Genomic DNA, 20,555 nt, shown 5'->3' with positions numbered 1-20,555 from the left:
TTTAGGCCAAGATGAAACTTTTTCTATTTTTTCACTTTAGTTAACTCAAAACAAATGAAAAAAGTGACAAATTTCTTGAGTATGACTCAATTTTAACTCAGTGGGAATGTGTGTGTGTGTGTGTGTGTTTCAAGGTTAAACTTGTAGACCTCATTGAACACTGAGCTTTAATAGAAGAGAAATATTCAGAAATACACGAGGTTTGGAGTGAGGGAGAAATCCACAGGCCAGAAGTTCCATGTAAAGCAGATATTCTTGCTCTATGTGACTTGATATTCACAGGGCCTCTTAGAGTATTACAAATGTGATGGGTACTTTGCACATATTTATTAAAGAAATTAATGAATTATTTCCTTCTTGTCTCATTCATCCATTAAATCACTGATTTGCACAAATATATTGAAGTGCTATTCTTTGATACTGAGAGAGATCCTAGAAATACAAAGATAAAAATTTCTCTAGACTCTGTTTTCAATAATCTTACTGTTTTGAAAACAGATCAGCATAGAATATAAATATGGTAATGTGGTCATAGAATTCTGGCCAAGAAGCCATTCTCTGAGTTCTTACAATGTACTTATTGTGGTATTATGAAAAGGAAATACTTGCAATGTGTTCAAATATTGCAGTTATAAGAATCTTTATTCTAGTAGGTCATTGGTAAAAACAGTAAAACAGCTGAATGGGGGAGAGGGAGGTGGTACAATATTAAAGAAATTCAACCACCTGAGGTCTTTACAATAGAAAACATTTATAATGAAAATTTCCTGGTGTGTCATACAAAATGATGTGCCTGCAGGGGGACCCAAAATAACCCAGAATTATTTTCTGGAGGGTGGGTCCCTTGTAGTACAGGTTTCTGTAGCCACGTGCGTGTTCCAGGAAGCCCTCTGTATCGGTGTACCCGCTGGCGTTGTTGTGAAAAGCTGCATTCTGCTTCAGCGGATTTTTCCTGAAGACTCTTCAGAGTATTTGCCCATTTCATGATGGATGATTTATGAGCACAGCTGCCCACACCACGCTGAGTGTTCAGCAGTTTTTGACCAAAAATGGCATGACCCCCGTGCTGCGCCCTCCCTATTCATCCAGTCTCTCTGAGTGACTTTTTTTGTTTCCTAGATGAAGAAAATCCTCAAAGGCAAACATTTTTCCAATGTGGAGAATGTAAAACAAAAAAATGGCAGAAGCACTAAAATATCAAAATTGACAAGTTCAAAAACCCTTCTGAGTAGCAGATAAATGTTTCAATAGGTATATTGCAACAAATACAGAATAATTTGAAGGTGACTGAAGTTTAAACATGAAATACTAAATATACAATTTTTTATAAATAATTTTTAGGTTTTATTGGGTCATCCTTTCTACATTAATACTCCTTGGTATAGAAATCAGATTTACTTTATCTCCTGTTTATATTTTCCAATTAATGAAAAAGTATAGCATTGTTTCCCAAGGAATAAAATCTATTTATATATTGAATAGTTTGGATAAATATTTATAAATAAAATAAAGATCTCTAGGAAAATTGCAGCTATAAATGTGGAATTTTCTTTTCAATATGATGCGATACAAATTTATAAATTATAGAAAAACATCATATTTTGAACAATAGCAGATCATTGAAATAGTCATTGTGGGAAAATGTGTTAAAATTTAATAGTTGGTTATTTATCTCCTCTAAATAGTAAAGTTTACTTATATTTTTGGAGTAATGAAAGTAATTAAAGTTAGGGATAAAAACATACTATTTTTCAATTTAATGTATTGGCCTGATATCAGTTAAGAAGAACATATAGGTTTCAGGTGTACATTTCTAGATCTATATATTGTACTGTGTGCCCGCTGCATGAAGTCAATCCATCACCACATATTAGTCCCCCCTCCCCTCTCTACCCCTACTCTTTCCCCTCTGGAAACCACCACATTGCTCTCTGTGTCCATGAGTTTCACATATGAGTGAAATCATGTTTTTAGCTCTTTCTGACTGATTTCTCTTAGAATAACATTCTGAAGATTCGTCCATGTTGTCACAAATGGTAGCGTTTCATCTTTTGTATTGCTGAGCAGTATTCCATGGCATTCAGGTACCACATCTCCTTTATTTAATTGTCTATGAAAAGACACTTTGGTTGCCTCTTTCTTTGTCTTGGCCACCATGAATACTGCTGCAATGAACATAGGGATGCATATATCTGTAAATACATGTTTTCAAGTTTTCCTGGTAGATACCGAGAAAAGGCATTGCTTGGCCATATTGAGAACTCTACTAATTTTCTGAGGAATCTCCATACTGTTTTCCATAGTGGCTACACCAGTCTACGTTGCCATGAGCAGTGAATCAGGGTTTCCTTTTCTCTACAACCTCTCCAGCACTTGTTATTACTTATCGTCTTGATAATAGCCATTCTAACAGGTATAAGGTAATATCTCATGGTAGTTTTGATTTGCATCTCCCCAATAACTAATGAGTTTGAATATCTTTTTATATACCAATATCTATTTGCTATTTGTGTATCTTTATGAGAGGGATGTCTGTTCAGTTCCTTTGTCCATTTTTCAATTGGATTGTTTATTGGTGTTGAGTTTTATATGTCCTTTAAATATTGAATATGAAACCTTCATTGGAGCTGTTGTTTGCAAATACCATCTCCTATTTGGTTGCTCTCCTCTTTGTTTTGTTGTTAGTTTCTTTCACTGTGCAGAAGCTTTTTAGTTTACTATAGTCTCATTCATTTACTTTTGCCTTAACTTCTCTTGCCTTTGTGGTCAAATTTACAAAATGTACTCCACAATCCAAGGCCCATTATTTTTGTCTATTTTATATTATTATGGAAGTATTTACCATTATTATAATATCAGATATTAAAATGTGATCAGATAATTTCAATGTTAAAGTGTAAAGTTAAATTAACAAATATACAATTCATCCAAGATTGTGCCAGAGTAGTTGGCAGCTCCATTCATTTGCTCTCAGATATGAACCAAATTTGAAGTCAGAACACAGAGCAGAGAGTGAGTGAAAGCATCTGTGAGTAAGCATGTACTAGGACGAGAGCATGGAGAGTACACAAGAGTGTGCAGAAACTGGCCCACCTGCAGCGCTCCCTGGAGCTGATGGCCTGGGTTTTCTACAGTCCAGGAGCTGATGGCTGGGATGTTCTAGGAGAACTGCCACCACTGCCAAGCCCAGCAATGCTGAATAAATAGAATCTGGCTGCTTGTAGATCAGTTCAGAACTCACACACTACTAGGGTGTCAAGACAGGGCCTGGAAGGTGTGGGCTCCCGAATAGCATGGCGCGAGCAGGTGTGCCTGAGGCTGCAGATCTCTGGAAGGAGTGGGATCAACATGACACCACCACCATGTGTAATAGCATAGCTGCAAGACACTTCTCAACACCACCTGGAAAAAATACAGAGAGAAACTTTGCCTAAAATTGTCAGAGTCTCTGAAAGGAGGTGGCCAACCCTGACCATGAGAGACTGTGTTTTTTGGGGGGTGGGGGTTTTGTGGAGAACAGGACCCCCAGGGATCATGCTACAGCATGGGAACCATAGAGATATGGTTTCTAAAGGGGGAGCTTGGCAGGGACCCAGGCTCACATGCTTGTGCACATGGATAGGGTGCAGTGGCTTTGCGAACAAAATACTGGAGTCACAGAATGTGCTAAAGAAAAAGGAAGACCTGACCCAGCATGGCTGGTTAATAGAGGGAAACTCAGAGTGCAGAATTTGGGGCAAACCTCCTATGAGAGAGGAGCAGGGTCATGTCTGGAAGGTAGAAGTTAAATGCCTGAGAGTTGCTGCAGTCAACTAGAGCCTTTCACAAACAGGTGAACCTAATCCCCCCCACTGCTGGATTACAGCCTGGGTGGACTGGCCAGGCCAGGCCAGGCTAAGGAGTTTCGTGCTGCATACATTTCCCCAGAGGGAAGAAGAAAAAGCGTTGATAGGGCCTTTCACCAGACACTACATGCTATACAGCTCCTCAGGCCCTGATTTACTAAACCCAGCAAAATAGAGAACATAGAGATGAGTGCAGCAACCCACTGTCTTCTGTCCTGCATAGTTGTTTATCATTCAGCCGATGTCCTTCAAGTTTGGGCATAATATGGCACCAGATTTTATAACACAGTTTATTTATAATCTCATATATTGCTCTTCCTTTCTCTTACTCCATAGTACCTCGTTCCTCCTTCTTTGCATTTTTGTTTTAAATTTCATTTTCTTTCTTACTATGACCTGATTCCACTCTGCACTGTTACTAGTGCTCCATACTCCACCCTCTTAAAACCATTTGTGATTGTCATTAGTCATTTCACATTCCTTCTCCCATTATTCTCTTTCCATCTTTATCATTTTTTGTTCATAGGTTATGGATGAGGTGGTGGTTGTTACAGTTCTTCAATCTGATTTCTAGATAGTGACTATCTTCATGTTTCAAGTCTCAAATTTCACTGTTTCCCCACACCAGTTTCATTTTGCCTTTCCTCTGCCTTTTCCTTTCTTTTCATTTTAAATATTATTTTCCCCTGTCTTAGCCAGGTTTTCATCCTGTCCTCTTACTATTCCTTCTCCCTCTATCCTCTCAGAATAACTTCCCTATCTTGTAGCATTTGTTAAACTCTTCTGTCTTTCCTTTTGCCCTCTTATTCCCATTCCACCTACATAAATCTTACTTCATTGGTTGTCGATATTTCAGTGGTGGAGCTTTTTTACAATTAGGTATGTATGTGTGTGTATTTGTTGTTGTTGCTTATTTTCTTTCTCTCACTATATATATATATATATATATATATATATATATATATGTATATATATGTATATATATATATAGTTTTTCTTTATATTCTGATTTAACCTAATATTATACACTTCCCCTCTCTTCCTCCATCCCACATTCTCTCCACCTCTTTTTTAATAACAAATTAAATTTTCTTCCCCATTTTGCCTTATCTCTATCCCCTACTATTGCCTTATTGCCCCTTCCTCTATGCTCGCAAAACATCTTTTCCTCAGTCATCTCATAATCATTTTTCCTTTCTTATAATAGTCTTAACCTCTTCACACCATTATTAACATTAGCTTGTTTGCTATTGATATTGTAATTGTAGGTGGGTGTTATTTTTCTGGGTGTGGGTCTGTTTCCTGGGCTGTTTGGTTTTTGTTCTGACAGCACTTGTACAATAATATACAATACATGAAGGACAGAGTAACTTTCAGTCAATCAGCTGGAAAGAAGAACCCACCAAAGAACAATCCAACAACAAACAAAAGGCAATTAAAACCAGAGAGCCAGCATAAAGGGCTTAAAGTACAATGCAAGAGCATCGAGTTCAGGTGATCAAGGAGACTGCATCACTGAGTCCCACTAGCCTCCTAATATAGAATATCATACCACAAAAACAGAGAGTCCAAGTAGACCAATCTAGCATACAGAAAAAAGCAAGAAGTGTTACCTAAAATGGGGAGACAAAGAAACAACCCCCAATCAATACAAAAGGAGAAATCCCCAGAAAAACTGCTAAATGAAATTGAAGCAAACACACTCTCAGATATCAAATTCAAAATAATGGTTTTAAGGATGTTGAAGATGCTCAGTGATAAATTCCAAGAACTCCAAGAAACTTACTGTGAGCTACATCAGCATGTAAAGGACATAGAAACTATCAGTAAGAGCCAGAATAAAATGAAAAACACAGGAAGGATATAAAAACAGGTTACATGAACCAGAGGATTGAATCAGCAAGCTGGAGGACAAGGTAGAAAAAAATTACCCAGACAGAGCAGCAAAATAAACAAACAAAAAGACTCAAAAAGAACAAGGAAGGGTTAAATTATCCATATAATAAGGATTCCATAAGGAGAAGAAGAACAAGAGATAGAAAACCTGTTTGAAAAACTAATGATGGAATACTTACATAATTTGATGAGACATACAGTCACGAGTCCAGGAAGCACAGAGGATCCTAATCAGGATGAATCCACATAGGCCTAATCCAAGAGACATCACAATTAAAATGTCAAAACTCAAAGGGAAAAAGAGAATCTTAAGAGTATCAAGGGAGAAACAGGCAACAACATACAAGGGAGCTTCAATAAGTCTAGCAGCTGACTTCTCAATAGAAACACTATAAGCCAGAAGGAAATGGCAAGAAATACTCCAAGTAATGAAAAGCAAAGGACTGCAACCAAGACTACTGAACCCAGTCAGTCTCTCATTTAAAATGGAAGGTGAAATAAGGGAAGTTTACCAGACAAAAGAAGGCTAAAAATATACTTCCATCAAACCAGCATTGCAAGACCTTTTAAAGAGACTGCTTTAAGAAGATGAAGAAAAAGAATAAAAAAGAGAGGAACATAGCTTCAAAAAAGAAAAATGTCACTGAATAAGTGCCTATCAATAATAACCTTAAATGTAAATGCATTAAATGTTCCAATCAAAAGACATGGAATAGCTGAATGGATAAGAAAACATAATCCACATATATGTTGCCTACAAAAGACTCACCTCAGAACAAAAGATATACACAAACTGAAACTGAAGGGTTACAAAAACTATTCCAAGCAAATAGACATGAAAAGAAAGCTGGGTATGAATATTTCAAAACAAAGGCTATGAAAAGAGATGGAGAAGGAAATATCATAATACTCAAGGGTACAATCCATCAAGAAGGTATAACCATTTTAAACATATATGCACCCAACATAGGAGCACCCAAATATATAAGGTAAATCTTGGAGGACTTCAAGAAAGACATAGACATCGACACACTTACACTAGGGGATTTCAACACCCCACTGTCCACAATGAATAGATCTTGCAAACAGAATCAATAGGGATATGGTGGGGCTAAACTACACTCTAGATCAAATGGACTTAACTGATATATGCAGAACCTGTCACCCCAAAGAAGCAAAATATACATTCTTTTCAAATATGCATGAAACATTTTCAAAGATAAACCACATGATAGGGCACAAAACAAGCCTGAACAATTCAGGAAAATTGAAATCATATCAAGGATTTTCTCCAACCACAATGTTTTGAAACTAGAAACAACCTCGTGAAAAAAACTCAAAAGCAGTCAAATTCATGGAGACCAAATAAAATGTTATTAAACAATGAATGGGTTAATAATGAGATAAGGGAAGAAATCAAAAAGTTTTTAAAAACAAATGAAAATGAATACACAACACCCCAAAACCTATGGGACATAGCTAAGGCGGTACTGAGATAAAAGTTCATAGCAACATAGGCCTACCTAAGTAGAAAAATGTCAAGTAAACAACCTAACCCTACATTTACAAGAACTAGAGAGACAACAGCAAAGCCCAGAGTGAGAAGAAGGAAGGAAATAATCAATATCAGAGCAGAATTAAATGACATAGAGACTAAAAGAAGAATTCAAAGGATCAATAAATTCAGGAGCTGGTTCTTTGAAAATAAAACAAAAGCAACAAGCCTTTAACCACATTCGTCAAGAAAAAAGAGAGGATCAAATAAATAAAATCATAAATGAAAAAGGAGAAATTACAACTGATACCACAGGAATACAAGGGATTGTAAGAAATTACTATGAACAATAGTATGCCAAGAAATTTGATAATCTTAGTGAAATAGAAACATTTCTAGAAACATAATCCTCCAAAACTGAATCAAGAAGCAGAAAGCCTGAACAAACTGATAACAGCTAGTGATATTGAAGCAGTAATCAAAAAACTCCTGGCACACAAAGCCCTGGACCGGATGGCTACACAGGAGATATTTATAAAATATTTAGTGAATAGCTAGCCTCTGTCCTTCTCAGACTTTTCAAAAAAAAATACAAGAAGACAGAAGACTTCCAAACCCTTCATATGAGACCAGCATCATCCTAATTCCAAAACCAAATAAAGACATAACAAAGAACAAAAACTACAGGCCAATATCACCAATGAGTATAGATGCTATAATCCTCAACTAAATATTGGCTAACTGGATCCAGCAATACATTAAAGAGATCATACACCATGATCAAAGGGGATTCACCCCAGGTATACAAGGATAGTAAAATATTTGCAAATCAGTAAGTATAATAAATCACATAAATAAAAAGAAAAACAAAAATCACATGATCCTATCACCAGATGCTAAAAAATCACTTGATAAAATACAGAGCCCATTTATGTTAAAACACTCAGCAGAGTGGAAGAAGAGGAAGCACACCTCAACATAATAAAGGACATAAATGAGAAGCCTAAAGCCAACATTGTACTCAGTGAACTATTAAAAATCCCATTTACTATAGCAACAAGAAAAATAAAATACCTAGGAACAAAGAAATTATTCCAAAGAGTTAATACACCTGCGATCAGAAAACTATACAACACTGAAGAAAGAAATTAGGAAGATATAAATAAATGGAAGCATACTGTATTCATGAATTGGAAGAATTAACATAAATAAAATGTTCATACTACCCCCCAAAATTTATAGATTCAATGCAACCTCTATCAAAATAACAATAACTTACTTCACAGATACAGAACAACATTTCACAATGGTATATGGAACCATAAATAACCCTGAACAGCTTCAGCAATTTTGAGAGAGAAGAAGAAAGTAGGAGCAATTACAATACCTGATATTAAGCTCTATTACAGGGCCACTGAAATCAAAACAATCTGGTACTGGTGTAAGAACAGACACATAGAAATAAACCTGTCTCTGTATGTTTAATTAATAGTTGACAAAGAGGGCAGTAACATAAAATGGAAGAAAAATAGCATCTTCAATAAATGGTGTTGGGAAATCTGGACAGATGCATGCAAAAAAGTGAAACTAGACTTATTATATATGCCAAAATAAACTCAAGATGGATAAAAGACTTAAATATGAGTTGTGACACCATAAAAGTCCTAGAGGAGAACATAGGGAGGAAAATCTCAGATATTTCACACAGCAACATTTTCACTGATATGTCCCCTCGGGCAAGGGTACAAAGAAAATAATAAACAAATGAGACTATATAAAATTTAAAAGGTTCTGCACAGCTTAAGAAAAAAATCAGCAAAATGAACAGGGAATCAACCATTGGGAAAACATATTTGCCTATGATACCTTGGACAAGGGTTTGATCTCCAAAATAGATAATTCACATGACTCAACACCAGGAAGACAAACAATCCAATTAAAAGATAGACAAAGGATCTGAACAAACACTTCTTCAAGGAGGACATACAGAGAGCCTAGAGACATATGAAAGGGTGTTCAACATCACTAGTCATCAGGGAGATGCAATCTAAAACCACAATAAGATACCACTTTACACCAGTTAGAATGTCCGTCATTAACAAATCAACAAACAACAAAGGCTGGTGAGGTTGGAGAAAAAAGAACCCTAGTGCACTGTTGGTGGGAATATAGACTGGTGCAGCCATTGTAGAAAATAATATGAAATATCTCAGAAAACTAAAAATGGAACTGCTTTTTTACCCAGCAATTTCACTGCTTGGGTTATACCCTAAGAATTGTGAAACACCAATTCAAAAGAACCTGCGTGCCCCAATAATCGTAGCAGCACTTACAATCACATGACAGGAAACAGCCTAAGTGCCCACCGGTAAATGATTGGATAAAAAAACTGTGGCACATTTACACAATGGAATACTACACAGCAGAAAGAAAGAAGGAACTCCTACCCTTCATGACAGTATAAATGGAACTGGAGATCATTATACCAAGTGAAATAAGCCAGGCATTGAAAAACAAATACCATATGACATCACCTATGAATGAAACTTAACCAACAAAACAAGCAAGCAAAATACAGCCATAGCCATGGAAATAAAGTACCACCTGACAGTAACCAGAGGGGAGGGTGGAGGGAGATAACAGGGTTAAGAAGGGGAAAGGTCAAGTCAAGGAACATGTATAAAGGATCCATGCACAAAAATAACAGGGTAGTGCATGAGTGAGGGAGGCAGTGGGGTAAAGGGAGCGGGTGTGGCAGGGTAGAATGATGGGGGAAATTGGGACATCTGTAATTAAACAATAATGTGAATATTTTAAATGTATAAATATAATTATTCAAATTAAACATGTATTAAAATTTCCATGAGTGTTTCATATTTTACAGTAATATACTTCTTATAATGTCTGAGGAATTGAAATTAAAATGTTTATTATAGAGTGACACCGTTTTTTGAATTACAAAAAAAATATTTTATAATTTTCCTATGGACTTCTTTGTTTTGTCATTTATTTTGGTTTTTTTTAGGGGGATATTATTTAAACTTAGGTATCACTACAAAATTAGTAAATATGATTTACTATAAAAAGTAAAAGCTTAAAGAAATTACTTTTTACCAGTGTGTTTTAAAATCTTAAATAAACTTTTTAAAGTGATATAGTGTTGCCTTTATCAGTGCCTAATTTCAGTAGGTAGACTATTAAACACTTCCTTTAAAAATTGTACCATTGTTACCTTGAGGTGATAATATTTCATATTTTTAATTATATGGAAAAACATTTAATTAAGCTTGGTCATCAAATGCAGTATGATACAAGAGCAAATCAAATTATCCTGCAATTCCTCAAATACAAAAATTACCCAGAATTATCTTTAAGTGATAAAATAATATAGTTGGATCCTGTGTAGGTAATAGACCATTATAAATTTGGATTCATGAGAGATTTTAAAAAATGAAGAGTTCTTGAATGTTTTACTTTTACTAATGAAAAATTTCTGATTAGAAGAATATTGCCATAAAAATAATGAATAGAAGAAATATTTTAGTATTATTACTTTTTATCAAATTAATGTGTCAAATAACTAATAAATTTACAATAAGTAAATTTATGTTAAGTAAAATTAAGGTAAAAGTTTAACATTTATAGTATATACAATGTGTTTGACAACATTTTAAGGGACTTTTTTTTCTTTGACACTAGGGATAGGAGAAGGGACGGAAAAAGAGAGGGAGAGAAATACTAATCAGCCACCTCCTGCATGCACACTACCAGGGACCAGACTCAAAACCCAAGCATGTGTCCTGACCGGCAATTGAACCCACAACCCTTCAGCCTGTAGAATGATGCCCAACCAACTGAGCCACACCGTTCAAGGCAAGATATATATATATTTTTTTTACATTGATTCCATTAAATTAGTATGTACATTATTTTCAGGTATAGGCAACATTACTGAGACAGAGATAGTTTTAAGAAACTTGTCAAAGGTTGCCCAGCTAGTAGAGGGCAGAGCCAGATTTAATATCCAGGAACTTGGCTCAAAAGTGTATGAATATTAACAATGCATAGCAGAAATAAAGTCCTTAAACTGAAAACAGCTTGTGGGGTGCAAGAAAAAGTAATCTCGGAAGTGAATATTATAACTTTGTTAGATTTAAAATATATGTTAATTATGAATAAAAGATAAAAGTAGATATCACAGTTACATAAACTAATTAATAATAATCTAAGCAGTAGAATACACTTATTGACAAAATTGTATTATTTGAGTGATATAAATTTAAATAGGGTATCTGTTAGCTAATTTATTATATTAGAAAAGAGACAGGAGGACCAAATTGGAAAAAATTTAAGTTAGAGTTTCAAAGCAAAGAAAATGGCCTTTAAATCATAAATGACTCATCTACTTTCTTTTCCTGAATACTATATATTTTACTTAATCTTGAAGGAGGAGAGAAAACACATCTTACTGAAAAGCAGAGAAGAAAATCTATCTGCTATCACACATTATATTCTTTACACAACTGTGAATTATAAGCTAAAGGATTTACTTTACATCTCTACACATCTTTAATGTGGATTTGCTCCTTTTTGTTTGCTTATTTTTCCTTTCCTTTATTTCATTATGCTTTGGTTCTTTGGAAAACGCAAATGCTTATATGATTTTAATCAATATAATAAGAATTCTAAGTCTCTCCCATCCTTCTTTGCAGTAGTACTAAATTCTCTTTTTCTACACGTCTGCAAATATTGCTGATTTCACTATTTTATTACATTAAAAACAAAAAGTGATTTTCAGTTATTTACATTTAATTTCTTAGGTAGGGATATAGGCTTTCTAAATGGTCAAAATCAATCTGCATTCTCTGTATCCCAGATATTTCTATCAAGTAGTATAAAGTTGGACCTCTTCAAGCGACATTACAAAATATTATGCTGCTATTACAACTTACTTAAAAATTAATTGCTGATACATACATGTATTTTATATAAACCAGAAATGTTTAACCTTTTGAAATCTTATGGCACACATTAACTAATTATTAAAATTCTGCAGCCAATCAAAAATATATTACTTTTTGCCCATCTGACAAAAAATGTATATATAATTTTGATTCATTCACACTAGATGGCTATTACTGTGTCGACAATAAAAGAACAGGAGAATAAGGGAGAAGAAGTCAGTGCTCTTGAATAAATAGTCAGGAATTGCATGTTTTAAAAAATGTTGTGGCATACCATTTGAAAATTGCTGCTATATACACATGGAAATGTATTCCTATAATAGAAAACATCATAGTGTTAGGTTTAAGATATTTTGTGATCTTTAGACATTTAAAGAGTTAACTATGGGTGTTGGTTTCAAAACGTATTACATTAATATATCTAATTCATAAGTCTAAGCAAACATTCTAATAAATTTTTATTAAATATTTGTTATAACATTGCTAAAACAGAATGTTAGCTTTCTTTAGTACATGGTAAGAACTCATTAAATAGTGGAATCAACAAAAGAGAGTATCAATAAATGTAAATAGAATGTATTTTAAAATTTTCATTCTTAAAAAAACAGTACCTCATAACTTCAAAACCTAGTTATGAAATCATAACACATTTGAATTTTAGGATGTTCCATGGGGCCATCATACATTAAAATAGCAAAAATAAAGGTGGTTAAATATGGCATTTCATTTAAAATCATGCTAGGCACTTAAGCTTAAATAACTTTTACATTGACGTAACATTTTAGATAAAATAATGTCTATGGGGCTCATAGGTGTTTATAAACTCCATCAATCATATTCAGAGAAAATTTGTTTACTGCCACTGATAAAGTCAATTGCATCTTGCAATATTACAATGATTTTACCTGTTCAGAAATTTTACATTTGTATGTTTGCTATTACTGAAGTTTCAAGTTCAGTTCGAAGTTTCAAAAACTAGGGCAAGGAATAGCCAATCCTTCAAAGGAATCTCTAGGGCATAACCCTTCTCAACTGCATGCTTTTATTCTGATGATCAGAGACACAACTGAATCAGCACGTGCTGACAAGTGTGCTTACACAGGCCTCACAGACACTACCCAGAACTAGGCTGCGAGATGCTGACATAGGACATGTAGGCTTTTCCCTTTAACTACTTTGCTTCATGTTTGTCCATTTTGCCTTTCTTGTTTGATCATTAGTCTTTGTTCAAGAATGCTAGATAATCAATGAAGGTAGAAGGGCCAGGAGCCCATAGTTAGTCAGTCAAGAAAAATACTGTATTATACAACATCAGCACAAATTGACTTTTTAAGTAGCCTCTCTGAAAAGAACTCATGGGAAGAATAACCACTGTCAATGACAGACCTGGGCTTCACACACAGTAAGAGCTTGATAGTCATGCATGCAGAGTGAAGGCAGAAGGACAACACGTGATGACCCAGAAATGAAATTTACTTCTGGGACTTGAATTGGGCACATACAAATGACTTAACTGGTCGCTATATAATGGCTCTGTGGACAAAGACAGGCTGTCATATTCCAGCATTTCACATGTAAGCATATACAAGTAGAAATTAAATATGTAAGAAAAAGTTCATCTTTTGTATTATCTTTCCCCAAAGTACCCACTATTCTAACTTGTAATACCACAGATAAATTTTTTGTTTTAAAATTTTGTGTAAATAGAAACTTGTATTCATAGCATTTTGTTTGTCTGCTTTTTTGTAACATTCTATATGTGAGACTCATATTGATAGCGGTAATTCTGTTTATAGGTAATAGGTAAAGTTTATAACTTTACACATTCTGTTCCTGATATACAGTTAGATTGTTTGCAGTCTGGAACCATGACAAATGATGATGCTTTGAGAAGTTGTGTACATCTCTCATAGTGTGCAAATGTACACATTTTGATTTGGTTCATACCTAGAAGTAAAATTCTGATTCATGGGGCACCTACACTTTAACATTTAGTATACTCTGCAAAATATATTCCCAATATAGTTACCACAGTTCTTACTGCTTCAGGAAGCTAAGAAAACTACCATTTCATAACCTTACTATCACTTGGAATTGTTCAGTCTTATAATTTTATCCATTTTCATGTGTATAAAGTCACATTGAATAGGGTATTATTTGTGTATGTTTCATATGCTAATGAGCATGATGTTTTTATGGTTATTGGTCATTGTGTGTAGTTAATTGTGAAGTCACTGCTCAAGTACTTTACATTTAAAATAACCAATTTTTAAATCTTTTTTCTTGATGTTTATATATAACTTATTAAGCAATGTGTATAAAATTGTCCCACTATCATAGTGTATTTACTTCATTTTCCTTTTAATTCTGTTGTTTTCATTCTTTATATATTTTTAGGTTAAGTTACTAGAAGCTTATATATTTAGGGTTGCTGCATCTATCATCTACCAATTTATCATCAGGAAATGTTCTTCTTTTCTATTGTATATACTTTTAAACTTTAAATCTGCTTTATGTTTACATATTGCATCATCTCTGTTGCTTAATGTTTTGTAATATAAGGCTTCCATCCCTGTGTGTGTTTTGTCTCTGTTGCTTTGTTCTTTGTTTTGTTTTGATGTGTTTTTATTCGGTTTGCTTATCCTTGATTTAGTTGTAGTTCATCACTTTTTTAACATGAAGACAGCTTTTGTTTTGATGTCATAATTTATCAAATGTGTTAATTTTTAAAAAGTTATTTGAGAACATGGTACCATGTGATTATTTCCTTTAATGATCTATATTTTATTTTATGCTTTCAAAATCATTGTTGTCAAAAGAAATCTAATACTTCACCAGATTGAAAAATAAATAGCCCTGGCTGGTGTAGCTCAGTGGATTGAGCGCGGGCCTGCGAACCACACGATCGCGGTTCCATTCCCAGTCAGGGCACATGCCTGGGTTGCAGGCCGGTTCCCTGCAGGCCAGTTCCCAGCAGGGGACGCACAAAAGGCAACCACACATTGATGTTTCTCTCCCTCTCTCCTTCCCCCCTCCCCTCTAAAGACAAGTAAATAAAAAGAAAAAAGAAAAATAAATAAAGTTCTCCAAGCATCCCCAAATGCTTAGCTTATCTCAATGGATTTCCTTTCCCTATACCTATAATTCTTCACTATTTTGTTAGTTCTCTGCTACCTTCAATCACATATCCCCTTCTTTTTTTAAGTTTTAGTAGTTGTTTTTAACTTGAGATTGATCTGACCTACTGTGTCCAATGTCACCAGGAACTAAACAATGTCATTCCATTTTCACATTGCTCACTCACTATACGTGCATGAGTCACTGACTTTGGAATCTCATCCATATTCCTGAATTCTTACAGTTTTCAAAAATATTCAGCTGGGCATGGGGAAGGGTAAATAAAGGTAAATAAAGGATAAATAGTTATAAAAGGAGACTTGAACTGGGGTGATAAACACAATACTATGTAAAGAAGATGTGTGGTAGCATTGTGTACCTGAAATTTGTATAATTTTATTAACCAATGTCATCCCAACAAACTCAATTAAAAAGTTTCAAGTGATTCTTTTAAACATTACAGGGACAGAATTGTATGATATCTAAACAATAATATTTTTCTTATAGCCCCATTATATTCTATATTTCAACATTTTTTATTTTCTTTTTTTTAAAATGTGGAATGCTTCACGAATTTGAGAGTCATCCTTGCGCAGGGGCCATGCTAATCTTCTCTGTATCGTTCCAATTTTAGTATATGTTCTGCAGAAGCGAGCACAACATTTTTTCTTATATGGAATTGCTTTGCCTAGCATTTTTTGTATTTTACATAAAAATTTATTTGACCAAAATGTAGAAAAAGTGGTACTGTTACATATGATACAGTTGCAAGAATCTAAATGAAAAGTATAAGGCTTATTCCATTGCACAATTTGCTAGTGCATCTCCTGGGTGGTGTGATGCGTAATAAATAGGAGTGAGGGCAGAGGAGCAGGGTAAGCTAGCAGCAGGCGATTTTAGTCAGAACTACAATCTTGAGTTGCCCCACATACTGCTGGGGAATATAGAGTGTTTCAGCTGAGATGTCAACTGAAGAAGCGAAAATATAACAAAGCCAGATGTGCAGCCATGTCTATAAAATACTCCATATAGTTGAATCAGCAGTTTCCTGGTCTTTCACTAACTTGGTCCTGACAAAGGAATTAAAGTCCTAGCTAAGTAAATATTCAATTTACCATTCTCTAATGTATAGAGGAGATGAAGTTAGGACAGTTACTGTATCTCTGCTGCCACAGAGCCTCCACTTCTGTTCAATACTTAATTGAAAAAATGCTCTTGTTATCTGTACATGGCCAGCAGGCCTTTGTGGTATGGCTTCCTGAACAGGACTGAATTCTACCATATTCTACCATACTGGCTTCTGTTTGCCCTCATCTTGCAACAAGATAACATAATAAAATTTCTCATAAAAAGCTGTTGTTCTGAAAACAAATCAAAGGCAATGTTTTAAATACTTGAGCTTTTCTTTTGCACCATTGTTCCTTTCTTTGATTGCTGAAGGGAGAGGGTATAAGGGGACTAAATGGTAATTGAAAACATACAATAAATATTAAATTAAAGAAAGAAAGTTTTTTCATTATTGTTAAATCACATTATCTTTCAATATCCAGTAAGATTTTATTCCACACAAAACTTCACCTTCAAACGACATGCTGTTGGTTTTATTACCTATAAATGCTGCTATCTCTCAAAATAAAATTAACAGGTTTAATAAATCTTTAATGATTGTATAAGATATAAACAACAAGACTGCACCTGATTTCCTCTTGTACCATCTGCTGAGTCCTTTCACTTAAGGATTAGTTTATACTTATATCACATTTTCTTGATATTTATTTGAGATGGGAATTTCCTTCAAGAAAAAAGGAAGGTATATCAATAAAGAGTCAAATAAATGTATTCTCAGTCATTACTCAAAACAGTTCCCACAATTATTAAGTGAATTAACAAGAAATAGAATGACTTTTTAACTATGACAGATATTTTAAATTTAAAAAATGCTACATATTAAATTAAGAAAAAAGTAAATAATAATAATAATAATAAAGAAAATAAATACTATAAAATATAAAAGAGGACTCCATTAGAAGATTTCTGTATTCCTTATATCTCAAAGCATGATTTCTATTATAATACAAGTAAAAAACTATTTCCTTTAAATAAGTTTAAAGAACTCTGAAGTCATGAAAAAATAAAAAAATGACAGAGAGATTCTAGGCAAGTAGATATAAATAAACCACAACAGGAATTTTGAAAATGCAGGCAGAAACGCAAACAAAATTAGTGGACTTGGCTATGAAAGAAAATACAGTTCTCTACTAATTCAGGTGTTCCCTCCATTTGGTTATATAATTTATCCTTCTTCTAAGAATAAAATTAAATGAGATAAAGTGGCTGATAATTATATAATTTCCAGATAATAAATGTTTTTATCTAGATTTTGCACTTTTAAAGGAATGCTATGCCATTCCCTCACAACTAATGAAAATGAATTCTGAAGTAAAATAAAAAGCTCAATACTGCACAGCTATTCAGATTAACATCAGTTTGTACGTAAGCAAGCCTAGGTCTTATATGTCCAGTCCACAAGAGGCATGGGCAGGGAAGTCTTGGTGTTGTTGTGCAGTATAGGAGGAAGCAAAACGAGAGATTCTCTGACACATTAGCCATCGTATTGGCACATTGATTTCTATTAGTGTTGAACTGAGCATAGATCTGTTCCTCTCAGTACTTGTTAAGGTATTTCATTGAATACTTAAAGGAGTAAGCAGAAGAAATGAGGCAGGGAGGGAGGGAAGAAGTGTGAGGGTTGGAAGGAGGGAGACACACAGAGAAGGATTACCCGAAAGTTCACATATTTTTTTGTCTATTTAGAGCCATTTATTTATTTATTTACTTACTTATTTATAGTAATTTATTTTTTTAAATTATTGTTCGAGTACAGTTTTCTGTCTTTTACTCCCATCCCAGCCCACCCACCCAGTCCTCACATATTCGTAGATGGTAGATGAGTATCATAAATAAAAAGAAAAATGACTTTTAGAAGGAAGCAATTCTTGAAATCATATACTCTTGCCCTACATGACATTAAGTTCACAAGGCTAGAATAGATATTTGATGTACAGTGTCATTACATCATGGACAGATAGAGAAGCTATTAGAAGATGAATTAATAGGGACTTTTAATACAGTATGAACTGAGAGGCTGAGGCACATAAGCTTTAACAATTGCAGAGAATTACTACTTTCCTAGCTCTGAAAGAGCAAAGACAAGAAGGGATGTCACTGACCACAGTGAACACTGGTGTACAGAGAGGAAGATTACTTAAGAGAGGCCAGTGTTGAAGAGTGTGTTGGATCCTCTAAAACACAGAATAGAAGTGAGTGAAGAAGTGTCTGTCTCTGTTCTCCTCCTGCCTTTAATCTTCTGCCATTTCTGCTCTTTGGTCAAATCATTCTTGGAGCCAGAAAGTAAGGGCAACCGTTTGATGCAGTTCATAAGTCAGTCTCCCAAGACATACAGCATAGTAGAGAAGGGCAGGAAGGTTAAGTAGACATTTTCCAGTTCACCATCATTTTGTATTGTGAGGTAAAAAATCCAGATAAAGCTCATAGAGAGAAGAACTGGTTTGTTCAAGTACTGACGTGCTTATATACAAGAGTATATATCTTTGGAAAAGGTAAGTTCTCATTAAGTCACTTATTTTTAATGCATTGCAGAAAGAGAAGTCTTCATGTTGGGAGCCAGTGGTAAGAAGCAGCTCTTACTCTCCAAAGCAATTTTGAAGGAAGGTTTTAGAGAACAGAGTGAGTATGTTTTCTGCGTTAATGTGCTAACAAGTAACTATATTATATCACATGCTTGTATTACTCTTTTCCCTGCCTGCTACTGTTCACTTGTTTTAAGCCTTGAAGCACATCATGAATTATTGTTCCTATAAGTTATTGATGGCTGCATTTGGAGGACAACTTCAACCCTTTTCATTAGCCAAAAGTGAGCTATTGACTGCTTGTTCACTGCTATAAGTTTATGCAGGTTATCACCCAGTTTTTCACTGTGGAAACAGCCTACATTATGCCTCTGGCTTTACTCCCTATAGGTTTATCATGGGGCAGTTTTGTTATTTCTACTATTACTCATTATTCTAAAAACTGCCACACTAGATACCAACATTCTTATAGAAATCATTTAATTTCATCAAATAATCTCACCTTATGATTGGTTGATTTATTGAAAGACCTGAAAACCACCTTAAGTCTTCCAAAACTTAAGTAAAATGCAGTTAGCCATGATAGATTTGAGTTTACTTAAAATATGTGACATTTAAGCAAGACATATTTGTCATCTATTCTGAATCTCTAGTATTTCCAATTAAGAAATTATTCCCAAATTCTTTCTTTTTTCTCTACTACCAAGTTCACTTCTCAGTTTTCTTCTCTCAATTTTTTTCTCATTCACCCTTCCTATTTCTCTCTATTCTTATTTGCTTACTTTTTGTATAAACCATTCCTCCTCCCGTCTTTTCTGTTTTATCTCCTGCCCTCCCTTCCATCCTTCCTTCTTTTTCATCTTGTTTTGTATTTTTCTTTTCCTTTTCTATCATTTTAGTATCCTTTCTTTTTCCACTGTATTTTTCTCTTTACTTTCCATATTTATAAAATAATGTTTTATGTACAATCAGAGAATAATAAAATAAAAAGGAATGTCAAATATAGGATGGGACAAAAGTAGGTTTACAGTTGTGAGTACACAAAACACCAAATTTATTCATTATTATTATTTATTTATTTAGTGTATTTTATTCCTATTTTTATAAAGCTGACTTTTGCTCCACCCTATATTTGTAAGAATTAAAACAAAGAAGATAAGAGCAATGATATCATGATGTCCAAAATAAACTCAACTGGTGCTCTTTATTTTCTATTCATATAAAACTATCTGACCTTTAACCTCCTAATTCTCAAAGAAAGAAGTTATTTTGTAAGACCTATAGGGTGTATGATATAAAATAAAAAGCCAGTTGAGATCAGGGAGGATGTGTTATTGACCTATTCATTCTTCCTACAAATGTATGTTGAGCACTTATCATTTGCAAGGAAGTGGTCTAGGTTCCAAGACTTAGAATTTGACATGGTAAACAAAGTCCATTCCTTCATTAAGGTTAAATTTTAAAACAGTAGACAAAACAATAAATGAAATAATAAGAATAAAGTATGCTGGATTCCAAAATATATATATAGAGAGAGAAATATAAAATATGAAAACAATCATTTGGCTTAATTAAGAATAATATTTGA

General features: G+C 34.1%; 1 non-coding gene across 1 annotated transcript; it reads right to left on the bottom strand.

Annotated features, from left to right (window-relative positions):
* Positions 1-15,868: 15,868 nt before the first annotated feature.
* Positions 15,869-15,975, bottom strand: LOC119034563 (U6 spliceosomal RNA). The gene has a single exon (XR_005079583.2). It is a non-coding gene; the product is annotated as a U6 spliceosomal RNA (small nuclear RNA).
* Positions 15,976-20,555: the final 4,580 nt, after the last annotated feature.

The sequence above is a fragment of the Artibeus jamaicensis genome, unplaced genomic scaffold (assembly GCF_021234435.1).
Source record: "Artibeus jamaicensis isolate MK-2021 breed Jamaican fruit bat unplaced genomic scaffold, CSHL_Jam_final contig_466, whole genome shotgun sequence".
Classification (NCBI taxonomy): domain Eukaryota; kingdom Metazoa; phylum Chordata; class Mammalia; order Chiroptera; family Phyllostomidae; genus Artibeus; species Artibeus jamaicensis.
The sequence above is the reverse complement of the archived record's forward strand: the minus strand, read 5'-3'. Positions and strand labels throughout refer to the sequence as shown.